At 45.0% G+C, this 20610-nt stretch overlaps 1 protein-coding gene across 3 annotated transcripts in view; it reads left to right on the top strand.

Annotated features, from left to right (window-relative positions):
* The window catches only part of PDE2A (phosphodiesterase 2A), a 2546881-nt gene that overhangs the window by 2425963 nt on the left and 100308 nt on the right, over positions 1-20610 (top strand). The window lies entirely within an intron of this gene.

The following is a 20610-nucleotide window of genomic DNA, read 5'->3' as shown; positions in this document are numbered from 1 at the left end:
GCTTTTAGCCAGCTTTATCCAAAAACATCAACATTCCTGTGTATTGCCTTGAATTAAAGAGATGTGTGCATTTGAACTTAAATGAGTAAAACATAACATCTGGATTCATAGATGCTTTGCTTCAGTGTGATTTTGCTCCACCAACAAACACCATTTAGTGCATTCAAGTGTTTGTTCTTTTTTTGCTTCAGGGGGGTCACCATCATTGGTCCCCCCCATTTCCTCCCCAACTTTCTATCACTCCTTTCCTGGGCAAACTCCTGAATCTGTTGGTTGTCTCCATGACCCTCAGTCTGGCTTTATAGCATCCAGAGGCACGGAAACTGCTCTTCTGAACGCCAGTGAAAACCTGCTCTCAAATCTTGACTCTAACTTTCCTTCTGTCCTCATTCGTCTCAATCTCTCTTCGACATTCGACATGGTAAACCACAACATCCTGATCTCCCGTCTAAGTGATACCCTGGGCATTGCAGCTCTGGCCCTGGTGTGGCTTGCCTCCTTTCTCTCTGACCGTCCCTCCCAGGTGGAACTTGGTTCCTTTCTCTCCTCTATCACTCTCTCTACTTGTGGTGTCCCCTAGGGATCTAACCTATCCCTGTGGTTCTTCAATGTCTACATAGCCCCTCTAGCCCACAGGATCGCTACCTTCACCTCTAACTTTCAGTGTTATATGATACGGATGACACGCAGCTCTCCTTCAGGCCAACCTCTGCCTCTTCTTTCTCCTTGCTCATTCCTGACTGTCTGTCCGCAATTCAATCTTGGTGTGCTGCTAACGATCTCTGCCTCAATGCCAGTAAGACTGAGATCGTCCTCATTGAGACATCTTCCCTCGCTTTCCCAATTTCCCACTGGCCAGCCTCCCTGGGCCCTGCTCCCCCACCTGCTAGTGAGGCAAGGAATCTGCGGGTAATGTTCGACTCCACTCTCTCCTTCTCTTCTCACATCTCCGACATCTCTAAAATGTGCCACTACCAGCTGCACCTCCTCAGAGGTATTCTACCTTTTCTCACCTTCCCTCAAAGGCCCATCATCTCCAGAGCCCTGGTTTGCTCTAGGCTGGACTACTGCAACAGCCTCTTTCTCATTCTTCCTACTTCTACTCTCTGTCCGCTACAACTCATCCAGAACAGAACCGTGAGACTTATCCTTGGCCTCAAGTCCAGGGACTGCATCTCTCTGGTGCTGAAATTCCACCACTGGCTCCCACTGGCTGCTAGGATCAAGATCAAGACCCTCTGCATAGTCCACAATGCTTTCTGGGGCCGGGCCCACACTATCTGCAACCCTCTCTTCCTAAATACTCTTCCTTCTACAGCCCCCCACTCAGCCTCCTCCAGCTCTTTGCATGTGAGCCGTTTTTCCAAGTAGAGATTTGGGGGTAGATCTTTATCCTCTGCAAGTGCCTCCCCCTGGAACAGCCTCCCTGCCTCTCTCCTCCTTGAGCCGGATCTCCTTGAGTTCCAGTACTCCTCAAGAGCTTCCTCTTCTCTTCCTCTTTCCATCTCCCTCTCCACTGCTAACCTCCTCTCTCTTTCTCTCCAGCTTCACTTCTACATCTCTCCACTAACTCTGTTCAGCTTTGCTGACTGGTCACCTGGCTCACCTCCAGAGCCTCACAGGTCCCAGGCTCCCTGGCCAGTCTTTGCACTTGCCTCCGGCTTCTGCACTTTGCTCTGCACTACTGCACTTTCAGCATACACTCCATGAGAGGGGTTACCTCTCTGCACTTAACCCTGGGCTCACTTGCACCTCTATCTGTACACTTGCATAACCTGAATTTACTAGGCCTTATGAGCTCTGTCTTGTCACCACTTTGTCGCTCCTCTCTTATCTGGTTCACCTGATACACTTCATGCACTTGAACTAGGAGAAATGCTGTCAAGCCTAGTACGCAAGTTATTTTTTTGTTAGATCATTCGGAAACTTTAAGGCCTAAGAATGACTACTGTATTCCCTTGTTCCCTTCCAGCCTTGAATCGCTTTGAATCACTTTACTTGTGTATAAGCGCTGTACAAATAAACAATTACAATTACAACTGTACCCCACCCAGTATGTGATGCATGGGGGTTTAACGGAAATGCCACTGCCAGCATTTTTACTGTTGGCACCTAAGAACTGGCAAATGCTCCGGAATAAGTAGATTGTTCCCTTTTGTTGTTTTCCTTGGTGTCTGCAACCTGTGTCTCACCTGTTGTTTTGTACTATGGCTCCCATGATGCCTTTTCATTGACAATGCTGGCTATAGCTGATGGGATTTGTAGTCCAAAACCTTTGCCGATCTAGAGATTGCAGACCCCTGCTGCACAGAACCCAGATCTGTTTACAAATAAGCAGAATGAGTCACCTGGGGGTATCCAGTCTGACTCTGCAAAGTTTGCACCTTTTTTTTACAGCTGTGCTATTGGGCTAGACTCATCAGCCCACTGGATAACAGAATCCCAAGAGGTTTTTCAGAAATCCACAGTGAATACATTTGGTAAATATGTACCAGGAATGTATAAGGACATTATTTCCATATTTATTAGCCGTCCTTAAATCCTGACTGAAGTTCCCCATTCTCGCCTGACTCGCCTATTGATAAAATCCAACTTGGCTTTCAAGGTATCCCCAATGAACATGTATGATGTGCATAGCCTGTCTGAATGGATCTGACTGTATGGCCAAACCCTATTTAATTGGTCCATGGCTTCTACCTTCCACTGTGGCCTACTCAAGTTGCTCAGATGTTTTGGGCGGATAGCATAGTAGAGTAGCATGTAGCTGTGTTCTCTGCGCTCATGATGCCTGCTTCTTGCAACACAACATACAAGTCCAAAGCTCAAATACCTGAGATTGATAACTGGATGGTTTAATGTCATTGCCATCATTCATCCGAAGGATCGAGGTCCTATCACAGACACCAGTGTAAATTAGGGAGACCTGATAGCAATAAGATTGACCACAGCTCTGTAAGCATTGGTCTCAACATGGCTGTGCTGTGATGAAATTATGTTGACGTGAAAATACAAGTTCAGCTTCTGCTTTGAAAATAGATGGAGAGTTCCCATGGTTGAAGCCGAAAAATGATACTGCGGATTGTAAAAGAGAGAAAAGGAATGCCAACCTCTTCGCATGAGGGTCTTTGTTGGTCTTCACAAGACTTTGGTGGTCTGCTAGCTCCAGCTGTGCTAATTTTGATTATCTATGCTTCTCCTAAAAAAACTAATAAAGCAGGATTTTCTGTTCTCCAAGGAATCTCTCGCCATTTGCTGAAGCAAAATTAATGATTTAATTGTTTAAGCAGGTATTTGTTCTCCTTTGTTATATGCTATTGTGGGCCTCATTGAGGCAACATTGGAGGCTTTGGGGTAGCAAGCCTTCCCAGAAGAGAATCCATGAGTTCGGGGAGACTTAGAGTTCTCGTGGAACCTTCTGCGCTGGAAGTTTAAAGCCTCTACATAGGGCCTCTATTGTGTGAGCCCTGAGTGCCAAGTCTCATCACAGTCAGAATCCGCAGGAGCTGCTGAAACCCACAGACCCGCTCGGACCTTTTGACTACGGCTGGCCTTAATACAGGCGAATACGAAACACACCAGAGGGAAAGGGAAAGTGGATAAAATAATAAACAACAGATTCGCTCTCTTCTCATGTGGATGGATATCTGCAGGGGAAAATAACATGAGCAGGCAAGTTCATTTGTACATCTCTCATTTCTGAGTTTCTCCTCAACCCAAAGCCCAATCACCCTAGTTGCCTGCGATCCCCCACAGAAAGCTGGCACGAGATGTATAAATCAAATACCACTCCAAAACCCTTTACAAAGGCCAAGGTGGCTTGAATGGTAACTGGTTAAAATTCCCGGCTTTGACTTCTCTAAGAGTTTCAAGGAAACCAATTCTTGCAACAAATTGACATTTTAAGTCTTCACTTTCCCCACTGCATTTTCTCTTCTGTGTTCTATTTCTTCCATCTTTCTTCAATTAAAGATGCACATATATTTTCACTACCATATTGGAGTTGTTTTATTCCAGTAATTCTTATGCTTCTTTAAAATGGCCACAAAAACCTCTCGCTTACATAACCAGATCTCTCCATATATCTAACGTTCTACTTTATAGGGTATTCCTCGAATGGGTCTCTCCATAGAAATTCTTTGTTGACTTTGGCAAACTTAAAATGTTCAAACCTATTTATGCCTTTCGAATTCAGCAGTAAGGCTTGCAACTCAACGCCCCCTCTGCCAAAGCTGTGACGGGTGACAGTCTCTAATGAGTATGGAGACTGTGCAGCGCTAAGACGCTACTGCCTTTGCGATTAGTGTTCTTACAGGATGCAAGGTCTCGGGCATTGTTCAGCGGGGGATTAGAACTTTGATAGCAAGGTGCTGAGGCTCTGGGCTAAACTCATCCTCCGCGGATCATTTTTATCAGCCGCTGCAGTGTTCTTTTTGACTTAAAAAAAATTACAACTTGTTACAGATGCAAAGGATCTTTGCAGGTAGGGCAATCCTGAGTTTCACTGCATTAGGTTTGCTGTACCCCACCATGCTTCCCATATCCCTTGTTGACTTCTCTTCAGCTGGAGACCTTCTTTAATCATCAAGCTAACAGCATTCCAGCCTATACACTCAACCAATCAGATTTCAGGTGTCCTTCCTCCACCTTGGGTTTGGAACAGGATCCTTTCCTGACATGGCCCTCATTACAAGTCAGGCGTTAAGGGTTTAACGGCGCCGTCGGCGCCGTTAAACCCTTAACGCCTGATTAAGAGGTCACGGGTTTTAACGCCTGCTTTTTGCAGGCGTTAAAACCCATGCTGCAAAGTGACCTTGGTGCTAAGTACGGTGCCGCAATTTGCGGCACCGTACTTAGCGCCTTTCCCCATTCCCATTATGCCCTATGGGGCAAAAATGGGAATGGGGAAGGGCAAATGGTGAATGGGGAATTACCGCCCCACTCACCTTGGAATGGGGCGGTAATTCCACCATCCACCATGCCGGAGTCCGGCATGGACCATGGTGCTAATAGCACCATGGTCCAGCGCCGGACTTGTAATGAGGGCCAATGTAAATTAAGGATATCCTTAAATAACCACCACAAAACCCACCAAGCCTCGAATTCTAACTAAACTATTGCAAAGGTAATTACCCAGCCATACATTTCCTGGACAAAATAAATCTCCTACCCGATGCACCACCTGGCGCTGAGGATCGCCCATGTGCAAAGCAGTCGCTTTGGTAACAGGATGTTGCTGTGTACCGCAGCTTCCATAACCCATTGTGTCGACTCAGCCCTTTAACGTCAGAATCCCTCCAGCTCGTTTAATTGAGTGCTGCATTGTTTGGTAATAATGATGGTAATAAGTAACCAAGTAGTATTATTTGTTTTCAGCATAGTAATGGTTTCAGTAGTTTCCTGGATTTCGTATAGTGCTCCCCCCCCTCGAGGTGTTGTAGTTACAGAGTTGAGGGCCCTAACCTCAGAAAGGAATCTTAGCCACGACTAGAACTTGTGCGCGAGATGCTCTTCGCCCATGCTTATTTGTTAGTAGTTGGTGCAATGTTTTTTTTTTTTTTAATTGTCAGGTTCTTTACTCAAGGTTCACACACTGACTGGGACTCAGCCTCCTTAAGTGTGCAGATGTCACCCTCTGGGTCAGCTTTCTGCTCAAATCAGAGACCAGCAGGATTCAGTGGTTGAACTGAGAGGCTTATATGAGGCCATGACATGAAGTAAAAGGGAGAAGCACCCGAAGAAAGGCCTCTTAAGATGGCAACTAGTCAAGGACTGGGCCTGGACCTTTTCTTACCTGTCCTGTTAGTTTCTGGCTCCAGTCGCCAATTGCTGCTTCCAACTGTGGCTATTCGTCACCTCAGAAGCCCTCCGTCAATCATGCAAATGTTCTACTTATATCTCTCCTTCGCCCGGCATCTCTGATTGGTCTGCCCCCTAGGAATGCACCAATTATAGTGCACCCTCACACACAGTGAGGAACACATTACTAAAAGTTCCAAACCACTGAACTGTCAGCACATACATCTGGGAATCTCCCTATGACCAACTCCTTCGGTATGTCTATATAATTGAAAGGGTGACAATTATTAAATCTCCCAACAGAGCCAAGCCTTTTAGCTGAACCTTTGATCCTAATGTTTTCATGTGAACTGACATCCCAAGAGTAACATGACAGGCAGTGCCATCCCAGGAAGGCGCAACATGCGAGCCAGGTCTTAACAATTTCATTAGAAACAGTCCACTGGTTAAGATTCTGACCAATCCTTCTATCCACCAATTTAGGTTTTAGTGTGTCTCTCTAGGTGAGAGTATATACTCTCAGATGTGGGATCCTTGCTTGCTACACCTTGGGAATCCAGCTGCTACTTTCCAATTAGGTCACGAAGTCTGAAACATGTCTGGGTTGTTGTGTTCATGTGTGGAGCAGACGTGGTCAGAAGGTTCAGCATGGACTGCTCCCATTGGTGGTAGTGCCAAGACGGATTTGCAAATGGCTGGTCCTCTTCTATTATGGCGCATACAGACTAAAATATTTATGTTATAGAAGGCTATCTAGAGGAATCCAAGTGGTTATGATTACTATAAAACCTTCCATCCATAACGTTTTAGTGGAAAGTCATTTAAAAACAAGGGCTGTAAAGTGCACTGTCCAAAGCCTAAGGCCTGCAATGTCACTTCCCTTAAAGTCACTGTTGATGACATCACCTGAGTCAATGTTTACACCATAAGGCTTGTTCCCTCGCCATCAACTTGATTGACTAATATTTGTGGACTGCTTGGGCGCTCAATACTAGGTTTCATTGTGGAACACAATGCTATCTTTTCCCAGCTAGTCATTAACTCCATAAAGAATCAATGCAAATGGAAGGCAGTAGGGAGGATCTTTACAGACATTGAATTGGCGTTGCTATGTATGTCATTCCAAAGGGAGAATTCTTTCCAATGTGCTCTGTTGGGACATGTTTAATGTCATGCCCAACCTACTGCCTCTAACTTCAAACAATTGTCACTGGTTTGTGTCCATTTGCCAAAAGCAGTGATATGATAGTTTATGATATGATAGTTTATTTATATAGCGCCAATACACAATGTGTTTCAAAGCGATTCAATGCAAGAGAGGGAACAAGGGAAAAAACAATGACATTCTTACAAGGTCATGAACAGTAAGGATGTGAAATTAACTATTGTACTTGGCCTGATGACATTTCAGATAGTGCAAGAGCAAAGACATAGATAAGGAAGGGAGGGAGGGGGAGAGTGGGACTACTGTACTAGGCCTGACAACATTTCTGGTAGAGCCAGAGGGGGCCGGGGAGAGAAAACAAGTAAGGGAGGGGAAGGAGACAAACAAGGTTGCTATCATACCAGATCAAGGACAATTCTGATAGAGTAAGTGCATAGAAGAAAGTAAGGGGAGGAGATAGGAAAAGGGAGAAAGGGTGAGTAGGAGAGAACAGAGAGTGAGCAGTGAAAAAGTGGAGAAGCAAGAGGGGAGAGCAAATACAATTCACAAGTGTGTGGCCAACATGATTGGAAATCAGTGAAAGGAAACAGTCAGAGAGTTAACTGTGCTCATATCAGTGCTGCGGTGTTCCCGTGGCTCCGGTTCACTCCTGTCAGTCACCGCTGCCCGCAGGACATCTTGTAGAGATAAGTCCTCCAAGTTTCTATTGCTTCGGGTCTTGTTCGGCTACACTAAAAGGGCAGGACCTAAGGATTTCAATCCATCAGTGCTCTCAATGTTCAGTGAACGTACCGCAGATAGGGAAAAGTGTGTCCGACAGAGATTCAGAAATAGCACAAACTAAGCAGGCTTGATTAAGCCTGGCGAAATAATTTCAACATAAATGCCGGAATATTGTGCATTTATAATTCATCGAGTTGTTCTGAATATTATCAGTGATTCAGGCAAAGTGTTTCGGGTATTTCATGCTAACACAGTATAAATAGGCATGTGTGGTTCGATTTTAGGATCAGTATTTTTAATCACAGGCAGAGGAAGGCTGTCGCTAAAGCAGCTGAGGAAATAGGTTTTAGGTGTGGGAAAGGTTTAACATGATGTTTGAGTTGAGGGCAGAACATTAAAATAGAATTTAGTTGAGGGACAAGTAGGAACATTAAATTGTATATGGCAGCTTTTTTTGTCACTATTACTGACTCTTCTACATCCCAATGATCACCTTGCATGATATAAATGCACATAACATGTCTTGTCGGTGTGAAGAGGAGAACACAATATTTTTTGGAGGCAGGCAAGACATTAGTTCAGATACAGTGGGGAATAGGTCAGTGTGGCACCTTTCAGTGGCTAGGCAAAATGCTAGTTGCTTATAAAGTTGGGGATAACAAATCGTAGAATTCTTTTGAGGCAAGCAAATATATTAATGATTTGGAACTGTCATATTTTAGTGGTCATACCAAATACAAGTTGCTAACACACTCTATATTTCTTAATAGGGAACAGTAGATAATATGCTCTGTCTGTAAATGAGAGTGATGCCATTTAGAGACCATACCAAATACTAGCTGCAGAGAAAATATCTCATATATCTTGATAGGCAGGAGGAGATTAAACTGAGTGGCTATAAGTGACTGTGTCATCTTTTAATGGCCACACCAAATACTTGTTGCAGAGAAACGTGTTTATATATCTTGAAAAACAGCATGGGATTATATCCACTGTCTATAATTGATTGTGTAGTCTTGTAGTGGCAAAACCAAACACCAGTTGCAGAGAAAACACCTCATATTTCTTGGTAGACAGGCAGTGATTATACTAAATAACTTCAATTGAGTGTGATGTCTTTTAGTGGTCATACCAAATACTGGTTACAGAGAAAAATACATATTTCTTGGTAGGCAGAAGGAGATAATAGTCAGTTGCTGTAAGTGAGTGAACCATCTTTTAGTGGTCATACCCCATGCAATTTGGTGAGAAAAAGTGTTACATTTCTGTTGGCAGAGGGAGATTGTATTCATTGGCTCTTTATGACTCTACCATCTTCCAGTGACCATATCAAATAGTAGGGGTAGTAGTAGAGAACAAATTGTATATTTCTTGATAGGCTGAATGAGAATATATTCAGTGGCTGCACGTTTTCTCTGTGCCATATTTTAATGGCCATACAAAATAATTATTGCAGAGAAAAGTCTTATCTTTCTCGTTAGGTGGAGGGAAATATATTCAGCGGCTCTAAAGAACTGTGCTTTATTGTACTGGCCATACCAAATAGTAGGTATAGAGAAAATGTCATATATTTTTTGTTAGGCTGGAAGAGAATATATTTAGTGGTTGTACGTGATTGTGACATCTTTAACGGCCCAATCAAATACTAGTAACAGAGAAAATGTGCTATACCTCTTGTTAGGCAGAGGTCCTTATATATAGTGGCTGTGCCATCTTCTAGTGGCCAATCCAAAAAGTTGTTGTAAAGAAAATGCTTGTATTTCTTGACAGAGTGGAAACATATATTCACTGGGTGTAACTGTCTATGGCCCTCATTACGACCCTGGCGGAAAGTGACTGACCGGACCGCCACAGCGTAAATAGCGTTTCCGCCATTGCACGATGGAGCAAAGTGCGGCTCATTCCGACCCATCGGGCACGAGCACCACGCCATGGCGGAAGTGCAAAGTCCGCGATGGCGGAAATGACCCCAAAACGGCCCACACCGCCGCCGTACGGCGCCCTAGGTGCAATACCGCCACCCATCTTAGCGGACACCGCAGTGAGCGCCAACCGGAAAGTACGGTGACCGTAAATATACGGAAACGGAAGTAAAAGCATGGTCCCGGAACGGGAAACATCACGCCGTACACCTATAAAACCACTAAATCCACACAACCATTAAAAATACTACCCTGAGACACATCCCAACCCGTCATCCACCCTAGTGAAACCAAGAAAAATGGGAAAAGTAGCGAAGAAAGCGTGCGACCGCAAGCGGCAGGTCCACTTCTCCCGTGAGGAACTCACCGTACTCACAGAGACCCTCCAGGAGAATGCAGCCGCCGTCTTCTCCACGCAAATGACCAGGACGGCACTTGCGAACAAGAAGGCCATATGGGCCCTGCAGCTCCCATTGGCCCCTCTTGAGATTCATTTGTTCGTTGGCAGGCATGGATGACTAGTACATTTCACTGGTTGCATTGTGTGATTTCATTGCACCTACGGGGAGTTGTACAATGTGGCCAGGGAGCGGTGTACAGGCACTCAGTGGGGCCGTTTACGGTTGGTTCGCGATGCCGTACTTCTCACCATGGCGGAATGGTACTTTCCGCCGTGCTTGATGGCGTTAGGTGCATGTCCGCTAGGGTCAGAATTCGCGTACCGTTGCGCCATGGTGGTAATTACGGTTTGGCATGGCGCGCGCGCGCGTACTTGGTGCAGTTAGCGTTGGCGTTCACTACGGTGTCGCTAATGGCATCGTACTTTGCGGTGACGGGTCATAATCGCACCGAGCGCTATTCGATGGCGGTATTGCATTTCCGCCATCATTTTTCGATTTCCGCCAGGGTCGTAATGAGGCCCTATGACATATTTTAGTGTGCATACCAAATACTAGTTGCAGAGAAAAAGGATTATATTTCTTTTTAGTCAAGCAGGGATTATATTTGTTTGGCCATGAGGGTACATTCACTGGCTGCAACTGAATCTGCAAAGTGCCATCTACGAGTGGCTACTGAGAAGTAATAATTTTGGGTGCCAACAAGAGGCAGGCATATGAAGGAGGTTTCAGCAGACTCTGACTTGGAAGGGGGGATGAGATACATATAGCATTATCTAGGTTGTGGGATGTTCCTGGTCTCCTCACCACCACTGACATTCACTAGTGATAGGTATGTCAGATCCCAGCTGTTTATCCTACAGAGGTTGCTGAACCTCACTAACCCCTTTGAAGCAGGAAGTCTGCAACTGCCTAAGACTCGGTTACATTATACGCACTCTATAAGGGAAAGGGGAAGTAGATCAAATTAAATACAGCCACATCCTGTGTTGCTCGCTCTCATCTGAACTTCAGAACCCTAATGGTGCACAGGAGTCTACAACACACAAACATAAACACATTAGTTTGAGTTAACTCTAACTGGTTTGCTCCCAACCAGCCCTTCTGTTAAATGGAAATATTGCTCCTCGTACCTGGAAGCACTTGCTGAGGGCTGAATGCTGCTTCTAAAAGACTGAAATGTCTTACTCTAATTTTCTAAATGGCCTTGACTGCTCTTTTTCACACTGTTCACTTCCAAAAACCACTTCTTCTGAAAAAGGACAATCATACTTTGCAGGTCTCCGCGCTCTTCCAAGTAGTAGTCCTGTGTCTACGATGCGTCAAAAGCAGTCGAACAACTGTGCTGCACCAGTTTACAAACTCTGTAGAGACGAGTTATGCTTTTGAACGCTGTATGCATTTCTGCAGGCAGATGTAGTTAAAGGAAGTAACAGCAGAAGAGGTAGTGTTATCAAAAGGAGTGTGGGACCATGCAGAGTACATAGAATCCTCAGGCAAAGAAGATTGGAGAACATCAAAGCCTATGACTGATATAGAAGGAGTTGCGACAGCAGAAGAGGGAAGAAAGTGGAGAAGGTCTAACAGCAAAAAAGATAGTGAGGAGAGCCTATCCAGTCAGAATAGACAGGCTCCAGCATACCTCCCCGGCCTTTAACAGGCCTAGATGGTGGGAGGAGGAATGAGATGGAGTCAGAAAGGGAGTGGTCAGTTCAGAGAGGGAAATAGGAATAGGCCTAGCCTACTGTCACCCTACTTGAGGGGCCTGTGTGTAGCTCTCCCTGCCAGCAATGACCAACATCTCAGGCCTCGCAAAATCTACCTGACCATTCACTTAGTCAAGTCGTTTTTATGAAGGTCGAGTACTATTTAAATGGTACTCGGCCTACAATTACGGGTTGTTCGAAACTCTTATTGGGTCAAGTGTATTTCTCTTAGGTCGAGGTCATAAACTAAGTTACTTGACCTCAAGGTCTTGCAGGAGTTTAATGAATTTGCAAGGCCTGCAGCCCATTAAGTTTTCTAGCCATGTTAGTCCACTGTTACAGGACCCAGAAAGCCAGCACTTACAAATGACTAAGAAAAGAGGGCTCAGAAACCCTGTGAACCCACTATACTTGGAAATTGGGGAGGTCATCCAACCTCCCTGAAACTTTAAGGACTCGGAAAACAGAGGGTGCAGAAATCTCATGAGCCCACAGCGCCAGAGAAGGAGATGCTGGAACAACCTCCCAGGAACTTTGAGGACTGGGAATTTGATGCCAGACGCAGCGGGGCCTAGCAACCAGACCAGACAAGAGAAGTAGGAGCAGACCTTCCTAATCCTTATTACAGTTCTTAGTAAATTTAATTTCTATTGGAAGCTCCCAGTTATCACTCAGCACCCTCACAGCCAGAAGAGTATAGGAGGCCATGTCGTCTTTCTCCAGCAAGAAAGTCAAACGTGCACTACAGGACAAATAATGACAGCTTCTTGACACCTGCATCGTTTGAAACAAAACTGTCTGCTGGATGTTGTCATTAATCGTGTTGACTATCATTTGATGTGACTCCAAGTACAGGATTGGTATGAACCCAGAGAGCTCTACTGCAGCTCCCTCAGTAACAGGTGCCAGTAACCATGCCAGCCTGAGCTGTATTGTCAACCCAGAAAAGGTTGCTGTAGTTTTGCCATAGTTCTAGTGACTGGCTGCAATGGGGCTGACTGACTAGAAATAGATCTCATTACTGTTAGTGTTACTATTGTTATGTTCTTGAGTCCTGCTCCTGCTATTTAATAAACATAGAATTGTACACAGAGCCAAATTCCAACAGGACATTCAGTAATATACCTGCCATTGTTTCAGTTCCCCATAATTAAAAAAGAGCTGCAACAATTAGCATTTTTCCATACTTCAGTCCCTGTCAGTCATGACAGCAAAACAGGCGGAAACATGTGACATGAGTTCCAACTGAAATAATTTGCTGTTTTGCAATTTTTTACTGTCTTAAAATGTTATCAGGTTATAATGTCCCCATTCATTATGTCACCGGGAAAAGCCATTGGCGACATTATATATGGTGACGTTATGCATGGGGATGGGGATGGGTTGCAGGAATGTCCCCTGCTCCTCTTGTAAAAAAAAGAAAAGAATTAAGGGTTTGCAGGGGAGTCCCCGGCATGTTCAATGTAATAATGTATCTGCAAAAAACGGCGACTTTCTTGTCAGGAGACATTTTTGCAGGGAATCATCTTTATTGTGCTTTTCAAAATTGCAAACATCTAAATATCTGCTTTAGAAAGCACACGATCAGTCCGAGGGTATCAATGACAACAAGAAGTCACATTCCCAGAAGGGAGCTAGTCTGATGTTCACACCGTCTTACTGTCCTGTATACATTGTCTGTTGTGTAGTATCACCTCACATTCTCTTCACAGTCTTGCATGTTTGGTTCCTAAATTATTTACAACTTTATTTTTCCCAAGTATTATTGGCTTCAAATATCCCATAATGCCGGAAAAGGGGAGCAGCGGTTGCAGGGGTGTCCACTGATCCCCTTGTTCAGCATTATGGGTTCAGGAGTTGAGGGGGTGGCCCCCGCTTCCTTAACATGGAAAGTGGTGGGAAATGAAAGTTAAAAAATAAAGTACCCTCTGGTGGAAGTTCCACCCGACAATGGGGAGAGGGAACGCAAATCGCAGGGAAACTGCAGCTGTAAGGGAAAGAAGGTAAGTGTGTTGCCCCCGCAGCATACAGAATTTAGGGGCAAAGGGGTCGCGGGTAGGGGGAAAACAGGCAAGGGTGATCAACGTGATTTGCTGTGCACCACCATTTTGGAATTCAGAATTTTCTGATTCGAGATTTCCGGTGCCGCAGTAATCACGTAGATCCATTCATACCACCCACAGGCCATGCACACGTGTGAATGAGAGACTCTTTGACCCTGAATGTTAATGTTGGCTCCGCAGCAGACCATACTTCGATATTCTATTAAAATCTTCATCAGCTTACCACGATTCTTTGTTGCCGAGGAAGTAATTGTCCTCTATGTCAGGTTGTAAAAATTCCTTCCTTATGCTCAGGTGAATGTTTTGATCATTGGCGAGTACATTATGAAAAGAGTTTAATAGCACCCTGAATAGCACCAATGGATGTTATTGTATGTTAGTTATAGTAATGCCTGTTGGATATCTGGGTGTTGACTTTCGGGCACACATGCAGAAAGATTTCAAATTCCAGTATTACTAGTCGCAAATACTCTCAACACATTCCCACAGTCAGGCGAAACAAAAACACGTGCATGTGCACACACACACACACACACACACAAACACCACCACCTTCCGTATCAACACAAATACATATTATAGAGATCTTTGTTCCGTCACCAGACCCAGGCTGGCTTCTCTTGCAGTCTACTCTATCTCCAAGAATTTAAGCACCAAGCTGACTTTCCAAATTCAACCTAGAAGCACAATGACATCCAAGCCTCCTTGCCATTGTTAGATCTGCATTGTCCAAGTGCAGACAGCGTGCAGACAGCGGTGCCACGATTACCAGCAAGAACCATCCACAGCTCGTTGTCATGTCCAACAGAGGCTGACACTGGCAAACCAAGTTGCACTTCTACTTGTAAGTCACGTATATAGAAGGGGGTGAGGGATAATTGGAGGGTTGAGTGGCAAGGAAATGGCAACTAAGCAAAATAGGCAAACAACGGCAGTGAGTGCATGTAAGGGAACAGGAGTGAGTTAAGGGAGGGGAAAAAACAGAGGGCTCAAAGGTAATTGTAAGGGAATGGGATCAAAGCACATTGAGTATGAGGTGCCAGGGTATGACACCAGAGGGTGATGGGCAAGGGAAATAGGGTAAATGAGGCAGAGGTACACATCTGGAAAAGTAGCTCTAGGCTCAGTTGCCAGACGACATGTTCCACCCATTACAGGTCACACAACCAGGAACCCTAGGGTCCTCAGCCCACACAGGTTCTTCTGTATCTGCCCTCTGTACTGATTCACATACACTTAGCTTCTCCTTGTCGGCCTCTTGGATTTATGTGCATGTTCACACTCTCTTGGCTTCTCCTGTTTAGCCTCTTGGCTTTGCCACAGTGTGTCACACAACTTCTGCCAGTCTTTGGCATTGTCATGGTATTTATTCATAAAGTTCACTTTGGTGTGGTCTTACTTATTCCCAGCCTTCCTGTCAGGCTATTTCCCACTTGCGCTTCTTATTTCACAAAATGGGCACTTTCCTATTTCACTTTCATCATCTTGCAGCTTTGCCCATAACGTCTTTATGCAGGTCGATATTCAATATTTGCTTAATATTTCACATGTTCATTACTTGCTTGATATTTTTTTTTAAACAATTTGCTATTCAGGAGTATGTCCAATTACTTTTAGATCATCCGACATTCATAGTTGACTTATTTCAGTTGGTTCAGCATTCTCAGAACACATGTCAGCATTAGCGGGGTGCTCCGGACAGAGTGTTTCCTGCATTACACTCACCGGTTATGCGGGCCGCTTTCTGCAACTTCACCTGTTCTTCTTGCCCAATTCTCCTGGATCCCCGAGATTCCCCTCCCTCACAGCGACCACCAAGGGCTTCCCTCGCTCTCCTGCTTGCGGCGGTGGCTGTGGGCTTTGCACGGAGCACAGCTTCCTGCTGTTGCTATCGGCAACCGTAGCTCGGCTGGATATGTAGAGCCTCTCACGGCCCGTACTCGGCCTAGGCATCTCTCTCTTTCTCCGGACTCACACGACTCCCAATCCTGGCTCTGACATGCTTCTCTCCAGCCTTTTCCATCCCTTGCTAGCCCTGCTCACACACATGTCTCTCCTCTCCACGACGTGCAGCCCCACCCCTTATACTCCCTAGCAGTATTAAGGGTCCACAGGTGTGGGTCAAAATTGCCTGGCCTCTAATCAACCTATTTGTGGGGCATGCCTGACTGTCCCAATAGTGTCCATTCACAGTCTTCTTCTTCGTTTCAGTACCAGAGTGGTGGAAATACCTATTGGTGTTCACTACTCCTAGTCTCCTCTTCCTCGTCCCAGTGATGTAACAGTTCAAATGAGGGGAAGTGATGGGAGATGTCTTATACTAGCACATAAAGGCCGGGGGAGGGTTATGTTGGTTTTCCCAATACTCAAGGACCCTCCACCCAGGTAATCCTCCCTCGCTTCTCCACCCCCAGGGTCAGGATCCAGGGTAAGTAGGAGTGAGGATACCCTCAGGTTTTTCACAGCAGCAATTCGGCATCCCTGATCCGGTGCGCTTCAGAGTGAGGGATAAAGAAATAATCAGTTCTTGAGATGGAGAGGTGTGCCCAGAGCGGAAGGAGTCTCCCTGCTTCTGCAGGTGTACCATGCAGCACGCATCCACCATGCCAACCGTTTGCACAAAGTCGTGAGTCGAGATGGTCTTGGGCCTACCCCACTTATGTTAGAGAACCATCCCAGTCATAATCCATCACTTCGTTAAATTCGCCCCCCACGAGCCAACGGTCCACCTGGTATTTTACAAACAGTCCTTGTAGCACATGCAGGAGATCACTCTTCAATGGCGGTGGATCATACACATCGAGAAGCCCAGAGTCAATCACCTCTCCTATTGTTCCACTTAACAAGCTATACCTCCCTCCATCATCACGGAGCATGGTTGAGATCGTAAAGGGAACGTGTTTCCAAATCAGCACAATAACTCCCTTAGAAGGCCTGGTGAATCCCGCGTGCGTCTGTAGCGCATAGTTGGACCGTTTTTAAAAAAAACTGAATTTTGTTCCCATTAGATGTGTTTCTTGAAGAAATGCAAAGTTGGTTTTTACCTACTCAGCGTCTGCAACACCATCCCCCTCTTGATTTTGTCACAAATGCCATTAACATTTCAAGACCTACAGACTATTTTCTGATTGTGAACATCATGCATTCCAGCAGTGTAGGGGTGCCATATGACCACCATGCATGCTAAATTGCTGCAGGTCTGGCCCGATGTAGAATTGTCAGGATCCAGAAGAAAACCGAGGAAGCTGCTGACACCACAATCTCTCTGAAATGTCTAACACATAGTCTTATCTTATCTAGGCTACGTGATCTTCACTGCCAAGGGGAATGGGACAAAATAACAAAGCAGATCCTCCCTCTGACTTCTTAGGAAACGAGACCTGAAATAGATTGTACATGAATTACTTAGCTAGAATCACTCTTCTTTTCCATTATATCTTCCCCCTCCCTCCTTGTTAAAACTCCCAAACATAACTAAAAACCTCTGCTAATTACCTAGAGGTTGCCTTTTCTCAACAAACTTCTACTATATGTACATTCAGTCTTATTCTCTTCTTTGCCCTTTTTTAAGGTCTTTTTCGTTTAAAAACCTAACTTGCAACTAAATAGATGTACATTCTCAAGTTTCTGTGGAAATTGTGGTGATGAGTTGATGTGCAAGCAATACAATTGTCTCTTTCTTGTTTTCGGTGCTCATGTACCCGCGACTAATGCCCGCACAACTCTGCTTCACTTACTGAACTTTTAGATGAACGCGTGCGAGTCCGCACACTAATGACACTACTAGCGAGTCCTTCTATCTCCTGCGTGACACACCCGTATGCTGCTCCGCTTCAATTTCTCTGAACTCTACCAGAGACAGCACCATCTTGCGCTGTGCTGCTGCCCCTCCAAGTAGCAGCGACAATGTACACACTTGGTAAACTCACGTTTGCTCTGTGGTCTCCCGCTGATGCTCCTCACAATCAAAAATGAAAGGCTCGTGCAAGGCACCAACTATTCGTTTTCTAGATTACAATTCAGCTTTCGAGTTGTTTTCCATTCCTCATGTACTGTAACCTTTTTTAATCACAAGTATTTAGTCTCAAGTTCCTTAAACTCACTTCACAACATATGAGTTAATAGACTTGTTCTCAGTTCAAGTTCTAACAAATCTACTCCTGCGTGTATATATTGTGAGAAACAAAAGGGTGTCTCACTTACTAGTCCCTGGGGCTCTCTCTCTCAGGTGGCCAGGGCACGGCCATCGCATTTGGATCCAGACCCTCGGGGTGGACCAGTGCGGGAGTATCACCTTGGTGAGGGGTCATTGGGTACTGGGGGTGAGGCAACCGATGGTGAGACGCAGTATTTCCCCCCTTTCCCGTACCCATGCCTATCCTATTTTATAGGATACTGCAACGTCCCAACTCCCACCCCTTTCTACACAAACACTGGGCCGAGGAAAAGGGTGATTGAACGTAAAGAGCCTAATACTTACATATCTCATTGGACATGTCCCCTAATCGGGTCAGGTAAACTCAGGCACTTGACCATAATCACACACATCTGGTACCGAATAGCTCTCCCCACATGGATAAAAGGCAGACCATAGAGACACACTCTGAGCAAGGTGGAACACAAGAAGTAGCAGAACTTCCAGGGCAAAGGTAAACCTACTAGAGCAGAGCAACCGAGAGAGGGACGAGAGCAAACGGTAGACAAACCCAGGAGATCCCTGCAGGAGGTCGTGACATGGAGAAAGCCAAATTGCAAGCAAAAGAAAAAACCTGCATTGTGTGTCAAGGACACTAGCAACGCTCCAGGGTGAACGACAGGTGAGGCCAAGCCTGTGATAGTAACCTTGACTCATGAATCAAAGCTGCAGAAACAAGAAAGCAACGCGCGCAACCTGTGAGTTAGTGAAAGACATGAAAGGCTGGTTGTATCAAGTAAAGATTGAAGCCGCAACAGTGTATCTCACAAGTGAAGGTTTTGCACATGCAGATGAGACGCAAAAGAAATAGGAAGTAGCCCACCCGAAAGTCTCAGTGACATGTGAAATGGTTTCTTATAAAACAGCAAAGTGAATGAACTCTGAAATGCGTAATGGTCAAGATTCACCCTGGCAAAAGGAGAAGTGAAAAGGTGAATGCTTGAAGAGAAAGATTTCTTTGAACTTTTTGGTTTATGGTATTGAACTACCAAGAGCAAGAGACACTGGGGCAAATAACATAAGAGTGCAATGTAAGGAAGGTATGGTATCAACAGTAAGACAGCCACAAGTGACCACAGATCAAGGGACACTGAACTTCAAAAAGGGGTTTGAAAAACACATATCTAATCCTAAATCTAAAAATGGGAGCAAGCTACGACCATCAAATAATAATAATGAAGTCCTAGTGGTGTCTTGTTAAAACAAAAGGGCCTATACTAGAAAACCTATTGCCAATCCTTACCTCTAAATACAAATAGTTTGGGAAACAATGTTATGTAAAAGAAAGAAGTGTTCAAGAAATGAAATGTTAGGATATTCAGGCTGTTGGCCTCCTTTCCCAACGTTTTCAGTATGGGAAAAGGTGGCACACTCAAGCTTAGTACAGTCTCTGGCTTCTCTAGCACGAGGGTACAGTTAAAGCATTAGCATCAGGGCCTTCCGTGCCCAAGTCTCTTTGCCTTTCAAAGTCTTTTTCAGAGGGCCCGATGTGACAAACAATATGTTCTTTTCCTCTTAGGATTTCACACGAACTCTATATCTCAAGTGGTTTACTATTCACCTGGGATCCCCCCCAGTAGGGCTCAGATCCCCTTTAACCCAATGCTTGTAGGATTTTCATGCATCCAATTTCTAGGGTGATTCATGATTCACCTCAGATCCCCCTCAACTGGCCTCAGATTGGTTTTAACACAATGTTCAATCAGTCTCCCTCCGCCGGGCTCGGACCAATTTAATTCACTCTAATACAAACTTGCTTTAACCCAAAGCTTTCAAATGATCCTCCCTCGTTCAGACTCGCACCATCTTTATCTACTCTGTCATCAACTTTTTTGGCAGTATCAACATCAAAGACTTTTGAATGCACACAGGATTTTGCTTGACCTGCCGCAGGACCACTTTGATGCACAGTTCTTTGCCACTCTTTCACCTTTGTCAACTCTCAGATGGATACCTTACAGAGACCTGTGAATGAGCAACCGTGGTGCCGGACCACTGTGTCAAAGATATCATATCTTGGTTTCAAAGTTTAATCACTCATCTGTTGTTCAATTTTACTCGCGTTGGTTATCACATGAGTTTCATACACTGTTCGCTTCAGTGCTCACCATATAAATGTTGCTGCTTGCAACTTTGGCTTCAAAACAGACCAGTCTGGTATCGTCTCCCCAACTCACTGGCTGTGTTGATTTTACTGGCACTGCTTTGTTATAGGAGCCAAGGACAGTACCAAAGCAGAAGGTGATTCTCCCCACCTTGATTATCAACGTGGGAGCGCCCCGGGTTCCTCTGACACACAATGCAGGATTATTCAGCCTGGTTTCCTGGTTTTACGTCTCAAGGTTTCGTGAAAGTAACGGCTCCTTGTTGAAAAGGTCAAGGGCACTTCCCTCCTTGCAATCATCTTCTGTTTCGCCGTCTATCTCCTTGTGGTAAACTACCATCTTGGAACTGCTGTTTCCTCGTGTGCTTTTCCTCACTCCTTCAATGCCTTCTTCATCCTCCTTCGCAGCCCCTTATTTTTATACACCTGGGTCATATTAAAAAGCTGCAGGTGTGCGTGATGGTCAGTATTTGCCTGAACCTTCCTGACCATTGTATTGGGACATGTCAGGTATACAGCTCGGGTGTTAGTCCATTTT

This window comes from Ambystoma mexicanum, chromosome 7q (genome assembly GCF_040938575.1).
Source record: "Ambystoma mexicanum isolate Mex_15411 chromosome 7q, UKY_AmexF1_1, whole genome shotgun sequence".
Classification (NCBI taxonomy): domain Eukaryota; kingdom Metazoa; phylum Chordata; class Amphibia; order Caudata; family Ambystomatidae; genus Ambystoma; species Ambystoma mexicanum.
This window is presented reverse-complemented; position numbering and strand designations above follow the sequence as displayed.